A 22,326-nucleotide genomic window follows, 5' to 3' on the forward strand; every position below is an offset into this window, starting at 1 on the left:
CTACTTTCCCCTCTCGTTGCTTATTACCATGCGGAATACAACAGGTGTAAAACAGTACAGTGAAATTCTCACCTTGAGAGCTCTTTCCAACAATACAATGACAATAACATAGATAACAGAAATTAGAATAAAACATGTAAGTAATAATAAAAACCAAACAAGAACTACTATTAGAATTGAAGAAACTCCCGTCTCGTTGTTTATTACCATGTGAAATACACATCATGACACTTCATGGCCCATTGCAATGTATCGAGCCTTCCCGTAGGCAGAGTGTGAAAGAGCAGTTTCCTGTAAATGCACTTTTTTGTTGTTTCTCCTCGTCTTATCATTCAATCTCCCATGTTATTAGGTGTGACTGTGGACATAGTGTAAGTGTACTTTGGCCAGAGTCTGATACCAGTTGGTTACATTTCCATAAATTGCAGTTCACTCCGTGAGATCCTTCAGGCAAAACAACTTGAATAATGCATGCTTCTAATAAGTCCTGATTGCTTGCAGCATAACTGACTCTATTTCCTCCCCCATTTTGTCCAATTACAACAACAAAAAACTCTCCTCAATTTCGTCTGAAAATTGCACGTCCTCTGGCTATCCCAAACGGGCTCAATCTGTCCTTTTCCCCCAAAGTACCTCTTGTTTGGACAGACATTGTATTAGTTTTTCCACTCCAACTCACAATGAAGGTCATTTAGTTGAGGCATGTGTATTGTTGTCTTTAAGCAGTCTCTTGACTGCTTTATTGCATCAATAATTGAAACAGCAAGGTGTGAGACTTGTCCTTCGGCCCAGTTGCCCCAATTATCTTTGTCATTTGTATTCAAAATGGGTCACCTGGTCAATTGAAAATGAGATTGGGCCTCTAGAATCAGAATACAAGCAAACTGGGGCACATGAGAATCAATTCTCATTGACGCCAGTACAGCCAGAGAGCAACTTCATTATTTTATTCTGTGCTAAAACTTCAGCAACAAATTAGGAGCTATCTTATTGGACTGTCCTGTTAATTATCTTTATAAGTATAGCTCTCTGTGCTACAAATTCATAATTATGTCTGAGGCAAATTAGAGGTGTGGGTTTGCTATTATGTAAGGTGCTTATATTCTGAATGGTTTGCAGTCAAATTGCACAAAATAAATGCTGCAATTTAAGTGAGTATCTTTTTGTAAGGTATTAAGGTATGCACCTTAAATAAGGTAGGATATACATCTGAAACACCAAAATGGTGTGTTGGCAATTTAGAATGTGAGAAGCACAGATAAGACAGTATTGGTATACCAATCATACCAGTCAATCCAATGCATAGTCAAATTTTCCATTAACAACGATTGATCAATGATAATAATTGTACTAGAACTAGGTAGAATTATTGTCCCTTTAACATATAATTAGAGACTCAACTAGGTTTCAATCATCTGTAAAAGTTTATTTGAGATCAGTATTGAACAATTATGAAATAACCTGAAAAAAACGGTCCTTTGTCTTTCGTAGCCTAGAACCATTAGTTGTTTTTCATCAATCTGTTATAGCCAATGCTCAAATAAGGACAGCAAAAGTACTGTTGTTCTGTGTCTATGTGTTATCTGTTATTTTACCAGCAGCAAAACCAGTCTTCAACACTTCATTCCAATACATTAAATTGGACTAAATCCACAGACAACCGCACATTTTCTAGAACATCTGACTTAGTAATAGCACCCTGGAACAATCACAGTGTGGGAATGCTTGGGGAGTTTGGGGGTGGAAAGGCATGCCTATGCATCTGCATGACCGCCGTGATTGATTAGGTCCCTGGGGACCCCTGCTGGATTAGGGGAAGAGGGGGGAGGGAGCGTGTAGGCCAGCCAGGGCTGGATGGTGGGTGAAATGCCCTAAAGGCCCTAGGAAGTCCAATCCCTGATCAGTTGATTGCTTCCTCATGCTTCACCAGTCTGCCGTGGTCTCACTCTCAGACTGAGAGCAGGGAGAAGAGAGCAACAACAGCAGTTGTTTAACCAACCAACCCACACTCTTTAACATATAAACTACTGGGTGAACACAAGCCAATACATGTTTTTGCATGTCTCCACAAACCTTTATGAAAATCACCTGCCAGTGATAGAGAGAAAGCACATTACAAAGACAGAACTTTGTTTGTAATCTGACTGTGTGTAATGCGAGTGACATTTATTGTGACATTCACAAGCAAACATTCGCGACACATTCAACAAAGACACACATTTTTCTGCTGTCTGGAGAAGCACTGAAGCAGACCCTCGTTCAGCTAAAACATATGCCATCTAAAGCATTCCCTACTTGGTGAAATCATATTTTCTCTTCTTGGCTGCCGAGTTGTTTGGCGCCTAGATGATGGATGCTTCGCTGGCCACGAAACATCCACCGTACCCCACACAGAGGATAGCTTTAGGTACATTTCTCTTACATGAGAACTACAGGTCCATCAAGTGTGGTTTAATAAGACAAGTGTCTGGAATGTAAGAAAATAAAGGTGTTGAAGACCTGGTGAAGTCCTCAGAAGCACGTACAGAGGATGGCAGTGGACTGCTTTCACCCGATAACTCTCTCCAAGTGGCTAGGTGCCAGTCATTATACTCAGAATAGTAACAGAATTAAAACATGTCTATGTCTACCCAGCATGCCTAGCTCCTTGTATCAATGTTGGCCAGTAAAAACATCGAGGAGGGTTGACGGGTGTGTGTGTGTTTGTGTGTGTGTGCATGGGAGGGAGGGGTCTCTCTACAGGCAACAGAAGGCAGACACTGTTTATTCACGTCAGAATGGGGTACTGTGTCTGTATAAACCTGCAGTCTACTCCATCTAAAATGTCAGACACAGTTGCACTTGATAAAATTTGCATTTGGATTGGGGGAGGACATGGAAAATAGTTGATACCATCCAATTGAAATATAATAAACCACAGTTAAAACAGTCATGGGAAAATAAAACATTATAGTAACAGTTTCACCTCATAATGTGACTGAGTGACTACAATGTGACTGCATATGTTTGTGTCACATTGAAAATGGATCTTTAGCAAATGAGATTCTAACTGAAAACTGACGCATCATGCTTCTGAGAGTGAAACCAGCCATTGGAATGTGGAGCATCTAGACACACATCTTGACACATACCAGGTTTATGAGACCTCGTCTCACCTCAAAAGTCTTGACTACCAAAACACACAAACAACATCACTTTTCCCAGACTCCTCGGCTCATCGACTAGCTACCACAGGAAAGTGTCAGAACAGAGTGGCCGCTGTCAAGGTTACACACACAAGCCTCCTATCCCCATGACTGTGTGAGGTTTCTGTTGATGGGTGGCTGAGTGGGTGCAAAAGTGGTCTGTGTTCGGGTCTGAGTTGTGTGGCCTTCGCCAATTACAGGTCGGAGACCCCTAAACAAAATAAACGTTGTGCTGACTGGGACGTGGCATAAAGAGGGCAGTGTGCAGATGCATATTTCATGGTCAGGGATACATGCCGTTTATAATTAATGAGATGACAGCCGTGGGCATTGAGTGTGGTCGCCAGTCGATCACCCAGCAATTTGTCAACAAGCCCTCACTCACCCTATAACACATAAAGCCATAGTACCACTTTCTCTGCATGCATAGAGGGGATCCACGTTTTTAGAGGACAGAATTCCCACAACCTTCTCCCTGTCCGATTTGGGACTCTAAAAAGAAGTGTACTACTGTTCAATTGTGGGTCCGAGTAGATCATGTCTGTACATTGAAAGAACGCTAGTGGAACATTGTATTCGTGGTTTATGGTTCATTGCTAAAAGTCTACAGCCTCATGTCACTATTGATTATAGATATGTAATTATCTAGTTGTCCTCTAAAGCAGTATTTCAGTCATTTATAACAACTAAAACAGGTGATATTACAGCAGTGAGTAAACACAAGTCATGTTGTTTGATATGGGGGACAGCTGTACTAAAAGTAGATATTGTCCAAATGGAGTCACTACTACACTGGGATTGCAGGGTATAAGGCAATCACAGACACTGGGTGCGAGTACACATTATGACTACAGTATTGCTGGTGAAAGACTGTCCTAATTCCTGCCTCAATCAATACCTCACACTGTGGGAGACAAAATCTAATGACATTTCAACAGCTCACAATATGATGGTCATGACACTCAATGCCTGTGGCAATGTCCAAACTAACCCATTGTAATCACTCTTACTTGTGTGTGTGTGTGTGTGTGTGTGTGTGTGTGTGTGTGTGTGTGTGTGTGTGTGTGTGTGTGTGTGTGTGTGTGTGTGTGTGTGTGTGTGTGTGTGTGTGTGTGTGGTGTGTGAGAGAGTTGTGTAAGGGAATTCTGCCCTATGTGCACACAAGTGACCCCAGGAAACTTTGATCAGAGGTTAGTTTGTTTAATAATGATTGCAACCCGGAGTATACACTTACAGTAATTTGCAAGTAACACACTCAGTACAAAATATGGTGTTTTCCCTTTGTATCCCTACTGAGGATCACCCCGCCCAGGGTGATGTCCTTTAACTTTAATACCATATAAGCTCATAATTAATAGTTGCTAATACACAGATGTCTCTGCTAGGAGGAGTTCAGCTTATTGTTATTTGCAGTTAGTTTCCCAATCCTTCTTCCTCCTATTGCTATCAAGTGCTCGCAGAAGTAAGACTGGAACATAGTATCAGCAGAAACTGAAAGTATAGTTTCAACACACAGAAATCCGACTTTTGTACAGTTGACCTCTTCATGCACTTACAAAGTCTCTACCACTGATTCTTAATCTCAAGATAAAGCAAAACATGAATCATTGTACTTTTGTAACTACAGGTGTTCCTATAATGTACAGATATGGGGTTCTGAGTTTCATATTAATTGCTCAAAAAGGTAACGAGAAGAACGGTGGAGACATGAGTTCCCCAGATGCTGAGTTTTCCCCTTGAAAAACTGCTGAGCTGAAAAAAGAGCCAAAGGACCCTGACTGAACCTCGGCCAACGATGTTAACACTGAACGTCTGAATGGAATCCAGCATTATTAAATGATGACTAGTGACATCATCTGACGGAAAACGATGACACATCGCCGATGCCTTCTCAGATAGATGGGAAGAGCAGAGCTAGCTTTACAGTGGAGCTCGGCATCTGCACCATTCATCACAAAACCATCTGTGTGTGAGTACTTCACTATGACAGACAGAGGTGTGTGACGGTTGTCAGGCAGGATGTGGCTGTGTCTCGTATCTCATTTGAATGTCCCCATAAGGCATGTCTGTCCCCACAAGTCCGTGTGAAATGTCCCACAGAGGTCATCTGTCCTGTTTACTGCCACATATGAGAGTACTGTTTTTCATAGTACCATGTAGACTAAGGTTGTAGACTTCTCCATGCTCTGGCAGCCCTACCTCTTATAACCACTGAACCCAGTAATAGGGATGGTCTCAAATAACCTATAATTACTCCAATAAAACATACCAAATGATATAACATTTTTGACGGTCATGACTTTTATTTCTTATAAATCCAGACCAGAGGCAGCAAACTTCCATGTTGACAACTCAAACAAGAACATTGATAGCCTAGATGGATGAAGACCCCCTAGGAGTGTCTGCTTTTGTTTGCAGATTATCTTAAATTACATTCCCTTGGTGTTGTTTGTCTCCAAGTTAATAATTGTTTCACTCTCCCACTCACCAGTACAATGCAGTGGGTCATAGAATCACAATGATTTTAATACAGACTCAGGTCCCTGACAGGTCATCCATCTTATAATGATGGGTAAGGCATTATTTTCAGTCCCAGGAAATGAGCCTGTTTTTCTGACAAATAGCTTCTGGGACACTCAGTGGCTGGAGACTATACATGTATCATGTTTCAGACTAATGCTTTGAGTGTGTAGACATGTATCCATCACCATGACAACCTGACAGATATGAAGTGAAAAGGTCCAAACCTTTTTTTGTTTGTTGGTCAAATAAAGATAGAACAACGGCTACAGCAATTATGAGCATTTTACAATATATAGGGGCTTACCCATTAACCAGAAAATGGTGGTGGTTTGTGGGTCGCGGCTGCACTTGGCCAAACAATGAGGCGTCAGTCAAGTCAGACAAGATCTCTCTCCTGCTGGGCCCTTTGCACATGAGGAACCCTCCCCTACCAGGAGAAATCAGTAGTGGAGTCAAACTCAATGATAAAGAAACACTAGCTGTTCCAACAGCACAGATTAACCCCGACAGGAGATCTGAGCCACACAGGGAAGAAAAAAGGGGGTTGATTTGAATTGCAAATAGACAGCTAGTACTTTTGTGTTTACAAATAAATAAAATAAATAAAAATGCCGCCTCAATAGCTCAGGACAGACTCAAGAAACTACACACCAGCCCCCATTCATGTCACTTTTTTTGTTTAAGCAAAACTCCTTTAATTATATATTTTATTGTTCATGTATTTAAGTGAATGCTTTTAACATTAACAGTATGACAAGAAAAAACGATCTAAAAATTAACCGAAAATAAATCATTTGGTGAAGGGTAGTAAGATCCTGACATCCATAACTAAATGCAACAGAGTAACAAACAAATCAACTTTGATAGTTAGACCATTTAATAGGTATTTGATTAAAACCTGCATTACTATTGTAGATTCCAGTATCACTGAAAACAACCCTGGTAGCCCATAGCTATAAGTAAACACTATCTCCCACCTCCCGCTTCACTACTGCTGTGGTTACCGGTGCTGTACCAGGTAGACACAGGTAGCCTCTCTTCAACATAGACACGACAGATGGTTAACTTCTTTGGTTGTACATGGTGTAACGCTGCGTTTCCCAAACTTGGTCCTGGGGACACGAAGGGGTGCACGTTTCGATTTTTGCCCTAGCTCTACACAGCTGATTCAAAGAATCAAAGCTTGATGATGAGTTAATTATTTGAATCAACTGTGTAGTGCTAGGGGAAAAAACAAAACGTACACGTTTCCCCTTGCGGTCCCCAGGACGGAGTTTGGGAAACGCTGGTGTAACGGAAAAAATATACCCCTTTCACCATGGCTGTGAAGACGCCTTTAGCAGAGTTGTAGCCACTGCCAACGTTGGAGAATACTCACTTGTACTGTAAATGGATGTCGGTGGAGATCGGTCCAAAGGCCCAGAACCAGACACTTTAAACCCTCCTTCAAAGTCTTCAGTTCTTCCTCTTGAGCTTTGTTCACACTCCTCATCTCCTCCACAGCTCTGAGTTTCTGGTCCGTGGTTCCCAGTTTCTCCTTCAGCACAGCCAGCTCTCTGATCAAAGAGCAGGGGTCAGGCTGGCAGACAGGCAAACTGGTTCCAGGCCTCTGGTGAGGCAAAGAGAAAGCATTAGTAGGACCAAAACTTCCTTCAATCTTACAATGGGTGGCAGGTAGCCTAGCGGTTAGCGTGTGGGCCAGTGTCAATCAAATCAAATCCAAATCAAATTTTATTGGTCACATACACATGGTTAGCAGATGTTAATCCGAGGGTAGCGAAATGCTTGTGCTTCTAGTTCCGACCATGCAGTAATATCTAACAAGTAATCTAACAATTTCACAAGAACTACCTTTTACACACAAGTGTAAAGGAATGAATAAGAATATGTACACATAAATATATGGATGGGCGGTGGCCGAATGGCATAGGCAAGATGCAGTAGATAGTATAGAGTACAGTATATACATATGAGATGAGTAATGTAGGGTATGTAAACATTATATAAAGTGGCATTGTTTAAAGTGACTAGTGATACATTTATTACATTCAATTTTTTATTATTAAGGTGGCTAGAGATTTGTGTCAGTATGTTGAGACTGTTTTTCAGTCTCTCGGTCCCAGCTTTGATGCACCTGTACTGACCTTGCCTCCTGGATGATAGTGGGGTGAACAGGCTGTGGCTCGGGTGGTTGTTGTCCTTGATGATCTTTTTGGCCTTCCTGTGACATCGGGTGGTGTAGGTGTCCTGGAGGGCAGGTAGTTTGCCCGCGGTGATGTTTTGTCCAGACCTCACAGCGCTCCGGAGAGCCTTATGGTTGTGGGCGGAGCAGCTGCTGCACCAGGCGGTGATACAGCCCGACAGGATGTTCTCGATTGTGCATCTGTAAATGTTTGTGAGTGTTTTTGGTGAGAAGCCACATTTCTTCAGCCTCCTGAGGTTGAGGCGGCGCTGTTGCGACTACTTCACCACCTTGTCTGTGTGGGTGGACAATTTCAGTTTGTCCGTGATGTGTACGCCGAGGAACTTAAAACTTTCCACCTTCTCCACTACTGTCCCGTCGATGTGGATTGGTGGGTGCTCCCTCTGCTGTTTCCTGAAGTCCACGATCATCTCCTTTGTTTTGTTGACGTGGAGTGTGAGGTTATTTTCCTGACACCACACTCCGAGGGCCCTCACCTCCTCCCTGTAGGCCGTCTCGTCGTTGTTGGTAATCAAGCCTACCACTGTAGTGTGGTCTGCAAACTTGATGATTGAGTTGGAGGCGTGCATGGCCACACAGTCATGGGTGAACGGTGAGTACAGGAGAGGGCTGAAAACATTGTGGGGCCCCAAGGTTGAGGGGCCGATAGAATGTCCAGGACCCAGTTGCACAGGGCAGGGCAGGGTCGAGACCCAGTGTCTCGAGTTTAATGACGAGTTTGGAGGTACCCTCCAAACTGGTGTTAAATGCTGAACTGTAGTCGATGAATAGAATTCTTACATAGGTATTCCTCTTGTCCAGATGATTTAAGGAAGTGTGCAGTATGATTGCGATTGCATCGTCTGTGGACCTATTGGGGTGGTAAGCAAATTGGAGTGGGTCTCGGGTGTCAGGTAGGGTGGAGGTGATATGATCCTTGACTAGTCTCTCAAAGCACTTCATGATGGCGGAAGTGAGTGCTACGGGGTGATAGTCATTTTGCTCAGTTACCTTTGCTTTCTTGGAAACAGGAACAATGGTGGCCCTCTTGAAGCATGTGGGAACAGCAGACTGGGATAGGGATTGATTGAATATGTGCGTAAACCTGAGGACTCGGCTAGGGATGCCGTCTGGGCCGGGAAGCCTTGCGAGGGTTAACACATTTAAATGTTTTACTCACATTGGTTGCGGTGAAGGAGAGCATGCAGGTTTTGGTAGCAGACCGTGTCGGTGGCACTGTGTTGTCCTCAAAGCGAGCAAAGAAGTTGTTTAGTTAGTCTGGGAGCAAGACATAGGGGCCCGCGACGGGGCTGGGTTTCTTTTTGTAGTCCGTGATTGACTGTAGACCCTGCCACATACCTCTCGTGTCTGAGCCATTGAATTGCGACCCTACTTTGTCTCCATACTGACGCTTAGCTTATTTGATTGCCTTGCGGAGGGAATAGCTACACGGTTTGTATTCGGGCATGTTTCTTGTCGCCTTGCACTGATTAAAAGCAGTGGTTCGCGCTTTCAGTTTTGCGCAAATGCTGCCATCAATCCACGGTTTCTGGTTGGGGAAGGTTTTAATAGTCGCCGTGGGTACAACATCACCGATGCACTTGCTAATAAACTCGCTCACCGAATCAGCGTTTACATCAATGTTGTTGTTCGACGCTATCCGGAACATATCCCAGTCCATGTGATCGAAGCAATCTTGAAGCGTGGAATCAGATTGGTTGGACCAGCATTGAACAGACCTGAGCACGGGCATTTCCTGTTTTAGTTTCTGTCTATAGGCTGGGAGCAACAAAATGGAGTCGTGGTCAGATTTGCTGAAAGGAGGGCGAGGGAGGGCCACTTTAATAATGGAATTGATGGAAATCGGTGTAAAAATGTATCACTAGCCACTTTAAACAATGCCACTTAATATAATGTTTACATACCCTACATTACTCATCTCATATGTATATGTATATACTGTACTCATTTAAACTGCTGCATCTTGTTGCATCTACTGCATCTTGCCATCTTTATGTAATACATGTATCACTAGCCACTTTAAACTATTCCACTTTATGTTTATATACCCTACATTACTCATCTCATATGTATATACTGTACTCTATACCATCTACTGAATCTTGCCTATGCCGTTCTGTACCATCACTCATTCATATATCTTTATGTACATATTCTTTATCCCTTTACACTTGTGTGTATAAGGTAGCAGTTGTGGAATTGTTAGGTTAGATTACTCGTTGGTTATTACTGCATTGTCGGAACTAGAAGCACAAGCATTTCGCTACACTCGCAATAACATCTGCTAACCTTGTGTATGTGACAAATAACATTTGATTTGACTTGTATGCGTCGCGGAAGTTAGAGTAACAATGATCCAGAATTTTGCCAGCCCAGGTCGAGCATTCGATATGCTGATACTGCCACGCCCTGGCCATAGAGGGGCTTTTATTCTCTATTTTGGTTAGGCCAGGGTGTGACTAGGGTGGGCATTCTATGTTCATTTTTCAATGTTTTGTATTTCTTTGTTGTTTGTTTGGCCGGGTGTGGTTTTCAATCAGAGGCAGCTCTAATTGAGAACCATACTTAGGTAGCTTTTTCCCCACATGGGTTTTGTGGGTAGTTAATTTCTGTTTAGTGTTTGTTTCACATTTCAGAACTGTTTCGGTTATTCCTTTTGTTATTTTTGTATTTAGTGTTCAGTTTCAAATAAATAATATGAACACGTACCACACTGCACCTTGGTCCTCACCTCCTTCCACCAACAGCCGTTAGATACAAGTTAGAGAGCCTTGTTTTCAGATTAGCCTTGTTAAAATCCCCAGCTACAATAAATGCCGCATCATGATATGTGGTTTCCAGTTTACATAGAGTCCAGTGAAGTTCTTTCAGGGCTGTCGAGGTGTCTGGATATACACGACTGTGGTTATAATCCAAGTGAATTATCTTCGTAGATAATGCGGTCGGCATTTGATTGTAAGGAATTCTAGGTCAGATGAACAAAAGGACTGTATGTTGTTATGATCACACCACGACTCATTAATCATAAGGTATACACCCCCGCCCTTCTTCTTACCAGAGAGATGTTTGTTTCTGTCGGAGCGATGTGTGAAGAAACCAGGTGGCTGTACGGACTCTGATAACATATCCCGAGCAAGCCATGTTTCTGTGAAACAGAGAATGATCTGCCCTGTGCAGTCCATTATGTTTATCTCTCTCTTATATAGGGATGTGAACGGAGGAAGCTATAATAGGAACAAATGGGAATTGTTATTGATTGGAAAATAGGTCAGTCCTTGCTTGGTTGTGGAAACTTTACCAAACTTCCCAGTGTCATCATCAGCAGTGATCAGCAGTGGGGTCGTTCCACCAAATTAGTACTTGTTGCGTCCCTTTAATATGTTAAATTAATGTTAAAGCCTGTTGTATTAAATTAAGTGCCCTTTAATATAGACCACATGGAGAATTCAACAAATATATGTTTTTTATTTGACTAGACTTGCTTAAGAGCCAGAATTCAGTGTTTTGACATGTTCCTCTATACACCCTCTGTGACTTTTTAAAATGTTCTTATTTTAACCCACTTAACCCCAAAATGTTCTCCTTTCTCCTTATTTCTCTGTGTTAGCCCATTGTCTGCAAAGGTTGTTACATTGTAACCACATAGTAATAATAAAGATTATACCCTATGTGTTTCACTTTACATGAAGTTACATGATAATTAAGCAAGAAGGCCCTCGGGGTTGTTGTATATGGCCAATATTCCACGGCTGTTCTCATGGGAGTGCTTGGATACAAACTTTAGCCGTGGTATATTGGCCATATACCACAAACTCCCGAGATGTCTTATTGCTATTATAAACTGGTTACCAATGTAATTAGAGCAGTAAAAATACATGTATTGTCATATCCTTGATATACAGTCTGATATACCATGGCTGTCAGTCAATCAGCATTCAGGGCTCGAACCACCCAGTCTATAATTACAATTATATCTTACATAACTACATTGTTCTTACTTTACTCCTTGACTCGGTATAGCCTTTGAGCCAGGTCATAACATAGACATAAACTAATTGAAAATGACTGGACGTTAATGACAAGGTGTGCCTTGTTAAAATTGTTGTTGCCAGGTAGTTGCACTTGTAACGAAGGTCAGATTTTGGTTTGAGCTATTAACATGATCATTTTACAGGTGACTTTCAAACGTGTAATTACAAAACATGAATTACACAGTGGAAAAAGAACATGTGCAATAACATCAGTAATTACACATGCGGAATAACTTTCACCAAGTGGATGTGCAATTACACAGTGCTTGTTTCAATTGTCTAACAACCCATAGCCCTACAACCTTATTACCATGTAATTACATAGTAACACCTATGTCATCATTACAGTAATTACTGTGTAGTTACATAGTAATAGGGCAAACTTAATGGAAAGTTTTTTTTTCTTTTCTTGCCAAGTTACACTACCCAAAGAATACTCATTTGGTGGAATGACCCAGTGATCAGTGAATTTTCAAAGTGGGTTGCATTATAGTTATAAAAGCCGCAAGTCAACTGCATGAACTTTACAAGAACCGATGGAAGGCCACACACTTTTTGATAGTCACAGCAAGTCCCTGAAGCCATCCCATGCATAGTGGGAGGCAGAGTTGTATCATTCGGGTGTTTTTGTTGACCCACGTGAACGTGACTAAAACAGGAGAAGACTTTCTGTCGCAAACTACAAGCTATGGTGGATTAAAATAAACAGGATATTTGAGAAACCTTTCTAATCTGGTGATTTGCCATAACCCATCCATCCGGGTCACTATTTCACCCATGCATACCTAGTATAGAAAATAATGTAACTGCATCTATGTGAGTCAGATTATATTAACATGACAACAAAGATTTACATGAAATCATCCATTTAGTGCTCTAACCAAACGGTATAGTCATGCATAGTTCCATACCGTAGGTCTAGGAGGAATTATATCCAATTTTCCATTGTGAGCACTTATGTCCAATGGCGCAAACATGTGGCAAACATGCCTGTGGTCAAAACAGCATGTGTGCCTCTGTAGAAAATGTGATTCTTTATGTGCTGCTATAGAGGGCATCGGGTCTAGAAAGTCTTTATTGTGAAGTAAAGTACTGTGCCTCAGGGAACCTGACAACCATGATGGATCCACTAAATCTCCAGGTAGCTGTCACTGCTGAGAAGGCCAATATTAGGACCATGACAGAGGTTGATCCTGACATATTGTACATCCCTGTCTCAGTCCAGACTGATTCCAGCTCTGCCTACACGGTGGACCATTGGAGAAAGTTCTTCAAAATAATTGGTCTCTAAGGTTTTTTCAAAAATATATCACCCTGTTAAATTTGATACTATCTCCAGGTTTTCGAGACAAAATGAGTTAGATATTCGCTGTTTAGTTGAATTTGCATTTCAAAGACATGAAAACAGGCATGCAACCCCCTAACACCCAGGTCAGCATTGTTAAGGGTGATCGGCAGTGTTAAGGGTGATCAGCAGTGTTAAGGGATGTCAAGGAAAACAATGTAGAGTTAATAACATGTAACTGATTTCTAATTTGCAAGATGACCTACAATAGGCCTAGCTGATACATTTCCTGTGAATCACAAGGTGACACATCAGGAATGTGTTATCAATTACAATACATCATTAAATGGAAAGGGACAAAATAACCATGCATAACTCATTTCACAGCTTCGGTTCCCTGTGTAGGTTGAATACAAAGAAGGTGCAGGGAGCTTGGTGATTGGTGGCAGGGAAAAAGACAAAAGGCCTTACCACCTCTGGAAAGCAAGGGGGAGAGGGGGTGAACTCCACAGAGACAACACCTATAGGGTTCCCTGTGGAGTGCTGATTATGCACCCTACCTCCCGCTCCTATCTTCCTACCTCCCCTATCCCTCCCTCCATCCTGTGCTTTTGTGTGTAGGTCGACAGTGCAAGGCTCGTGTTGTATATTCAGGGGCAGCATGGGACACCTCAGTAGCGACTGCACTACTCTTTGTGTGAGGTACAAGGAACTTTAGCAAATGGGAAATACATTGAAGTTCGTCCATAGAAGGACATAAACCGTTTTTGTATGTATGTGTGCCTGCCAGTTTCTGTGTGTGTACTGTGAAAGCATGGAAAGGCCCTGGTCAGAGGGCTTGGTAGAATACAGCTGCTGATTGTCTCCTCTCTCCCCCCACCATGTTACAGGGGGAGGTGGTGAGGTAAGAATGGGGGAAAGGGGAAGCCCTCCATATCTCCATTCCACATATCAACACTATACTACCCCCAGCTGCAGCTTCTCAAGACACCCAAGGTCTTTTACACAGGTACCTTTGTGGAAACAACATGACAGCAGAAGTAAACACTAAGGTGTTGAGAGAACCACTTCCTATGGTGGTCTTATCAGTCACTGGATCAAATGGTGTCTAAGTAAAGCTTGAATTAGAAGTACAGTGCACTTAAGCAGTACTCTAGCAGGCTTGCATATTTTGAGTTGATACAGTAGATGGTACAGGATGAGAACATTTATCATGAGTAGGGTAGCACAGTTGCTTTAATACCAAGTACAGTTGTCAGCAACAATTGAACAGAAGATGACGCAGATAGACATGGAAGCTCTGCATCTAGCTCCCTAGGATTGTTTTTTTGTGTGTGTTATATTTTTTACAAGGATTTTGCTTCACCCACAATAACATTTGCTAAATATGTGTATGCGACCAATACAATTTGATTTGATTGGGATCTTCATTTTCTTCCTGGTTAGTTGAAGCCCCAATGGGATGTTTCTAGTGACTAGTGACCTCTAGGGGCAGAAGTTAGAGATTAATTGACATTACAGAGACTTGAAAGCCTCGGGACAGTAGTATGCAACCATGAAATCAACCAAGAGCAATATCATCTAACACTGCAATCTGAAATACTGAAGAATGAACTGATTAGTAGATTGAAAGATAGAATAGATTGGGTAAGTAAAAAGAGAAGTTACCTACAGTCAATACGAAGCACAGCCATTAAGAATTTTCTTCAGGCGTATGTGCTTAGCACAGAAAGTACTGTGGTTCAGCAATCAATTTTCTAAAAAGCAGCACAGACCAACTTGCAAAAACATATTGGTTTGGAAACCTCAAGACAGAAAAACTACAAGAGAAGAGTGTGTATATGGATATATATTATGATTTCTACGGGCCAAAACCAATATAAATACAACCAATGCAATAAAACTCACATATTACATGTTGACTTCTCACAAATCCTGCCCCTTTAATAATAGGTTTTCAGTTAACACAGAACCCAAGTTGGTAACTTACTATAATGTACTCTTGTAAATTTGTGATTACATGGTTATTACTAGTAACAACATTGTATTCGAGCATTTACCACACATCAAGCTGTCCCTTCATGTGCTGGGCAACACACATATTCATTGACAATATTGCCACCTGGTGGTGATCAGTTGAAGTCAGTCATACAAAGAACAGTGCCCATGGCAACAGTGCCCATGGCGATACATACTATTATATAGATGAGTCAATATTGATTATTTAAATAATTCAATTCAGTGTGCCTTTAATCTATTTTCACACGCTCTTTGAATATACACTTAACAAAAATATATAAACGCAACATGTAAAAAGTATTGATACCACATTTATTGAGGTGAAATAAAAGATCCCAGAAATGTTCCATAAGCACAAAAGTGTATTTCTCTCAAGTTTTGAGGGAGCGTGCAACTGGCATGCTGACAGAGGGGTTATGGCATGGGCAGGCATAAGCTACGGACAACAAACACAATGTCACGCCCTGGTCGAAGTATTTTGTGTTTATCTTCATGTATTGGGTCAGACCAGGGTGTGGCATGGGTTTTTGTATGTGGTGTGTATATATTGGGATTGTAGCTAGTGGGGTGATCTAGCAAAGTCTATGGCTGTCTGGAGTGGTTCTCAATCAGAGGCAGGTGTTTATCGTTGTCTCTGATTGGGAACCATATTTAGGCAGCCATATTCTTTGAGTTTGTCGTAGGTGATTGTCCTTAGTGTCCTTGTTCCTGTTTATGTGTTAGTGTACACAAGTATAGGCTGTTTCGGTTTTCGTTACGTTTATTGTTTTTTGTAGTGCTTGTATTTAGATTCATGTTACGTTTGTTTATTAAAACATGGATTGCAATCTACACGCTGCATTTTGGTCCGACTCTCCTTCACACCTAGAAAACCGTTACAGAATCACCCACCACAAACGGACCAAGCAGCGTGTCAACAGGCAGGAGCCACAGGAGAGGCAACAGAGGCAGCAGCAGGAGCAGCAGCAGCTGCAGTGGGAGAGGCTGCACTACCTGGAGAAATGGACATGGGAGGACGAACTGGACGGTAAAGGACCCTGGGCTCAGCCTGGAGAATATCGCCGCCCCAAGGAAGAACTGGAGGCGGCGAAAGCTGAGAGGCGCAGGTATGAGGAGGCAGCACGGCGTAGCGGATGGAAGCCCGAGAGTCAGCCCCAAAAATGTATTGGGGGGCTCACAGGGAGTAGGGCTACGCTAGGTAGGAGACCTACGTTAACTTCCTGTGGTTACCGGGGGGCTAGAGAGACCGGGCAGGCACCGTGTTATGCAGTGGTGCGCACGGTGTCCCCAGTGCGGGTGCATAGCCCGGTGCGGTAAATTCCAGCTCCGCGTATCGGCCGGGCTAGATTGAGCGTCGAGCCAAATGCCATGAAGCCGGCTCTACGCATCTGGTCCCCAGTGCGTCTCCTTGGGCCGGCATACATGGCACCAGCCTTGCGCTTGGTGTCTCCGGTTCGCCTGCATAGCCCAGTGCGGGCTGCCGCACTGGCAGGGCGACCGAGAGTATTCAACCAGGTAAGGTTGGGAAGGCTCGGTGCTCAAGAGCTCCAGTGCGCCTGCACGGTCCGGTCTATCCAGTACCACCTCCATACCCCAGCCCTCCGGTAGCAGCTCCCCGCACCAGGCTTAATAATAATAATAATAATATATGCCATTTAGCAGACGCTTTTATCCAAAGCGACTTACAGTCATGTGTGCATACATTCTACGTATGGGTGGTCCCGTTTTCCTGTGCGTGTCCTCGGTTCAGTACCACCAGTGCCAGCACCACGCATCAGGCCTACAGTGCGCCTCGCCTCTCCTGCGCTGTCGGAGTCTCCCGCCTCTCCAGTGCTGTCGGAGCCTTTCTCCTCTCCTGCGCTGCCGGAGTCTCCCGTCTGTTCAGCGCAGCCAGAGCTGCCAGCCTGCATGGAGCAGCCAGAGCTGCCAGCCTGCATGAAGCAGTCAGAGATGTCAGTCTGCATGGAGCAGCCAGAGATGTCAGTCTGCATGGAGCAGCCAGAGATGTCAGTCTGCATGAAGCAGCCAGAGCTGTCAGTCTGCATGAAGCAGCCAGAGCTGCCAGTCTGCAAGGAGCTGCCAGTCTGCAAGGAGCTGCCAGTCTGCAAGGAGCTGTCAGTCTGCAAGGAGCTGCCAGTCTGCACGGAGCCGCCAGAGCTGCTAGTCTGTAAGAAGCCGCTAGAGCTGTCAGCCTACATGGAGCAGCCAGAGCCGCCAGTCAGCGTGGAGCCGCCAGAGCCGCCAGTCAGCATGGAGCAGCCAGATCTTTCAGTCTGCCAGGATCCGCCAGTCAACCGGACTCTTCCAGATCTGCCAGTCAACCAGACTCTTCCAGATCTGCCAGTCAACCAGACTCTTCCAGATCCGCCAGTCAACCAGACTCTTCCAGATCTGCCAGTCAACCAGACTCTTCCAGATCTGCCAGTCAACCAGACTCTTCCAGATCCGCCAGTCAGCCAGACTCTTCCAGATCCGCCAGTCAGCCAGACTCTTCCGGATCCGCCAGTCAGCCAGACTCTTCCGGATCCGCCAGTCAGCCAGACTCTTCCGGATCCGCCAGTCAGCCAGACTCTTCCGGATCCGCCAGTCAGCCAGACTCTTCCGGATCCGCCAGTCAGCCAGACTCTTCCAGATCTGCCAGTCAGCCGGGATCTGCCAGTCGACCAGGATCTGCCAGTCGGCCAGGATCTGCCAGTCGGCCAGGATCCGCCAGTCAGCCAGGATCCGCCAGATCCGCCAGGATCTGGTAGATCTATCCACCTGCCTGAGCTTCCTCTCACTCCTGAGCTTCCTCTCACTCCAGAGCTTCCTCTCACTCCAGAGCTTCCTCTCACTCCAGAGCTTCCTCTCACTCCAGAGCTTTCTCTCACTCCAGAGCTTCCTCTCACTCCAGAGCTTCCTCTCACTCCAGAGCTTTCCCTCAGTCCCGAGCTGCCCTTCAGTCCCGAGCTGCCCTTCAGTCCCGATCTGCTCCTCAGTCCAGTGGGGTTCTGGGTGAGGACTACTAGGCCATGGTCGGAGGCGAGGGATTGTAGCTAGTGGGGTGATCTAGCAAAGTCTATGGCTGTCTGGAGTGGTTCTCAATCAGAGGCAGGTGTTTATCGTTGTCTCTGATTGGGAACCATATTTAGGCAGCCATATTCTTTGAGTTTGTCTTGGGTGATTGTCCTTAGTGTCCTTGTTCCTGTCTATGTGTTAGTGTACACAAGTATAGGCTGTTTCGGTTTTCGTTACGTTTATTGTTTTTTGTAGTGTTTGTATTTAGATTTGTGTTACGTTTGTTTATTAAAACATGGATCGCAATCTACACGCTGCATTTTGGTCTGACTCTCCTTCACACCTAGAAAACCGTTACACACAATTGCATTTTATCGATGGCAATTTAAATGCACAGAGATACAGTGACAAGATCCTGAGGCCGATTGTCGTGCCGTTCATTCGCCACCATCACCTCATGTTTCAGCATGATAACGCACGGCCCCATGTTGCAAGGATCTGTTCACAATTACTGGAAGCTGAAAATGTCAGAGTTCTCACCAGACATGTCACCCACTGAGCATGTTTGGGATGCTCTGGATTGCCGTGTACGACAGCGTGTTCCAGATCCAGACAATATACAGCAACTTCGCACAGCCATTGAAGAGGAGTGGGGCAACATTTCACAGGCCACAATCAACAATAGCCTGATCAACTCTATGCAAAGAAGATGTGTTGCGCTGCATGAGGCAAATGGTGGTCACACCAGATACTGACTGGTTTTCTGATCCACACCCCTACTTTTTTTAAGGTATCTGTCATATCTGTATTCCCAGTCATGTGAAATCCATAGGTTAGGGCCTAATGCATTTACTTAATTTTCTTATATGAACTGTAACTCAGTAATATCTTTGAAATTGTTGCATGTTGCGTTTACATGTTTGTTCAGTGAATTTCAATTTCTGTTTATTTTCTGATTACATGTGTAACAGTATACTTTTAAACCGTCCCCTCGCCCATACCCGGGCGCGAACCAGGGACCTTCTGCGCACAACGACAACAGTCACCCTCGAAGCATCGTTACCCATCGCTCCACAAAAGCCGCGGCCCTTGCAGAGCAAGGGGAATTTTACTACTTCAAGGTCTCAGAGCAAGTGACGTAACCGATTGAAACGCTATTTAGCGCACACCGCTAACTAAGCTAGCCGTTTCACATCCGTTACACATGCACCATGGCGACTAGTTTATTATATATTATGATGGTGTTTTCCCATCAAAGAAGGTGCTTATCTTGAACGTTTTATGGTATTTTTCTCTCTTGGTCCAGTTTAAAATACACACAGCTCTTTGTTGTAACTATACATACTACAGCAGTGAAAAGCTCATTTATTTTTCTTGGCTTTCACTTGAAACTTCACCTATACTTCATAGAAAACACACACTAGTTGGAGGTGTTTGTTTGGCTTTTGGGAGCGCCAAGCTTCCTTAAATTCTACTCCCATGTTTGGGTGGGGAATTCTTCCGAACACGGAAAAGGGGACTGAGGTTTTCAAAGCATGTTCATGTGGAGGGAGATGATAGCTTATTGTTTTGTCCATTATTTGAAGCAGGTAGGGGGCATCTTCTGAAGAAGTGTATATCACATATGGATCACATGCTTTCATATAAACTATTGAGCAACAGTTACTAACTAGGTATGAAGGATCGGGAGACAGGCGCAGGAATGCGTAACAGGGTTTCTTATTAAGCCCCAAATTACGGCGTGCCGTGTAAAGGCACAGGGACAAAGACCAAACAAACACGTACACAAAACACAGGGTTGAAACCCAAACATAAAAGCGAGGAGTAACTCAAATAAATACACACGCACACAATGATTATCACACGGGACGAGACCTGTAATCATCTGCACAATCCACAAGGACACGAATGCCCAAAACACACAGCACAGGTACTCACACGAACCAACGAACATTGCAACAATAATCGACAGACTACGGAAACCAAAGGGCACACTTACACAAGTACTAATCAGTGGGAATAGGGGCCAGGTATGCACAATGAAAGTTCCAGAGGGATCCCTGACACTAGGCTGCTTCAGTTAATCAACAAAATGTTGATTAATTTATTGAGTAACTACAGTATATATATATACTACCTGATTATCCATGACTTATTTCTTGCAGCTGTTAATAAATACACCATATATCCAAAAGTATGTGGACACTCCTTCAAGAGCCTTGCACTCTCCATAGACAAAACATTGGCAGTAGAATGGCCTTACTGAAGCGCTCTGTTATTTTCAATGCGGCACCGTCCAAGGACGCCACATTTCAAAAAGTCAGTTTGTCAAATTTCTGCCCTGCTAGAGCTGCCCCGGGTCAACTGTAAGTGATATTATTGTGAAGTGGAAACGTCTATGAGCAACAACAGCTCAGCCTTGAAGTGGTAGGCCACACAAGCTCACAGAACGGGACCGCTGAGTGCTGAAGCGCGTATCGCATAAAAATCATCTGCCTCTGGAAGCAAACTGCCTCTGGAAGCAACGTCAGCACAAGAACTGTTCATCGCGAGCATCATGAAATGGGTTTCCATGGCCAAGCAGCCGGACACAAGCCTAAGATCACCATGTCCAATGCCAAGCGCCGGCTGGAGTGGTGTAAAGCTAGCCGCCATTGGACTCTGGAGCAGTAGAAACGCGTTGTCTGGGGTGATGAATCATGTTTCACCATCTGGCAGTTCTACGGACCAATCTGGATTTGGCAGATGCCAGGAGAACTCTACCTTCCCCAATGCATAGTGTCAACTGTAAAGTTTGTAAATTTTGTAGACAATTCTGTTCTTCTAACTTCATGGCAACAGTTTAGGGAGGGCCCTTCCTGTTTCAGCATGACAATGCCCCTGTGTCAGGCAGATGGGCGGGCTCGGGGTCAGGACAGGCAAGGATCAAAACCAGGAGGACGAGAAAAGAGAGACTGAGGAAAAGCAGGAGCTGATACAAAAAACACTGGTTGACTTGACAAAACAGGAAACCAAGGGCTGTGAGACATGGGTTTAACTCAGGACACATGAAAGGTGTGGTGTATACAAAGGGTAAGGGGCAACAGACGACGAACAGCAGAGGGACTAATAATTTTAGAGATGGGAGAGCTTGCGGGTTTCCACCCGGAGCGGCAGATCCCGGGTGGATAGCCATACCTTCTGTGCACAAAGTGAAGTCCATACAGAAATGTTTTGTTGAGGTCAGTGTGGAAAAACTTGACTGGCTTGCACAGAGCCCTTACCTCAACCGCATCAAACACCTTTGGGATGAATTGGTACGCCGACTGCAAGCCAGGCCTAATCGCCCAACGTCAGTGCCCGACCTCACTAACGCTCTTGTGGCTAAATGGATGCAAGTCTCCTCAACAATGTTCCAACATCAAGTGGAAAGCTTTCCCAGAAGAGTGGAGGCTGTTATAGTAGCAAACTCCAAAAGTGATGTGTGATGGGCTGTCGCGAAAGAAAATATGGATGACTGAAAATAATAATTATGTAACAATATTGATTATAGAAACATTGGGTCTAATACAAGACAAGGTGTGCAAAACTTTGTTTTATAATACATTGAAAACACATTTAAACTGCTGTGAAGAAACAATGTTTTGTGGTATTTACAATCTATCATGAAATTGGGAACCAAACTAATAATTGCTGGCTGGTTTATGGCACTCTAGAAACTGGTTTCAGTTCAAGATACGGAATAAGAAAATATATCTGTGACAAATAAGAATGATTTCACATAGATTTGTATCACTGACTGCAATGTTTCCTGCCTGTTCGTACTCCTTGCAATTTTACCACTGTCTATGTAGCCTAACGTATAGCTCCAGTGATGATGGAAGCAATGCACTCAATGAATTTAATCCATCCTGCCATGACACTGGTGCTACAGAGAGCAAACATCAATCACCTTAAGATGCCAGGCTATTTATATCACCCACCACCACCAACTGTAACTCTCTCTCTCCCCACACGCAGTGACACCTGGGCCTGTGCAGGCAGCATCTCTGTGTCACTGACATGTCATGCACCAGTAGCTCTCTATTCCAGTGAATACATTAC

Source organism: Oncorhynchus keta, chromosome 33 (assembly GCF_023373465.1).
Source record: "Oncorhynchus keta strain PuntledgeMale-10-30-2019 chromosome 33, Oket_V2, whole genome shotgun sequence".
NCBI classification, from domain to species: Eukaryota; Metazoa; Chordata; class Actinopteri; order Salmoniformes; family Salmonidae; genus Oncorhynchus; species Oncorhynchus keta.